General features: G+C 58.8%; 1 protein-coding gene across 1 annotated transcript in view; it reads left to right on the forward strand.

Moving 5' to 3' along the window:
* COL16A1 (collagen type XVI alpha 1) overlaps positions 1 to 524 on the forward strand; it is a 59,944-nt gene that overhangs the window by 15,050 nt on the left and 44,370 nt on the right. The window lies entirely within an intron of this gene.

Consider the following 524-nt stretch of genomic DNA (forward strand, 5'->3'; position numbering starts at 1 on the left):
CCCAATGTCTAGAGCTCCTTGTTTTATCCTGGGTCTCAGCCCCACCTTGTCCACTATGGTCTCTCTGTTCTTCTAGGGTGACCCCTGTGAAGTGTGCCCAACGCTGCCTGAAGGGTTCCAGAACCTCGTGGGGCTCCCTGGAAAGCCAGGGCCCAAGGGGGAACCAGGTGATCCTGCACCAGCCAGGGTGAGTACCTAGGGTGGCCATGGGGGGACCCCCCCAAAGAACCTGAGGGTGTCACCATGGAGGGGAGTTGGGCAGAGAGACTGGGTACTTCTCATGGCCATAGAGAGACTGTGGGCAGAGGGTCTAGTGCTTAGCTCCAAGGTAGCGGTTGAACCATAGAGTTTAGTGCTGGGCTAGAAGGCCACCCAGGTCTCCGTGGCAACCCTGCAGCTTCCTAAGGAACTGCTAAAATGCCTTTTGGGCAAGCGGATGTGGAGCCAGCCCTGATAGTGAGCGAGGCTGTGCTCTCCTCCTGGGAGTGGGTGTTGGTGGGGATGGTGGGAAGGAGAGGGCAGGG

Source organism: Myotis davidii, unplaced genomic scaffold, assembly GCF_000327345.1.
Source record: "Myotis davidii unplaced genomic scaffold, ASM32734v1 scaffold88, whole genome shotgun sequence".
In the NCBI taxonomy this organism is placed as follows: domain Eukaryota; kingdom Metazoa; phylum Chordata; class Mammalia; order Chiroptera; family Vespertilionidae; genus Myotis; species Myotis davidii.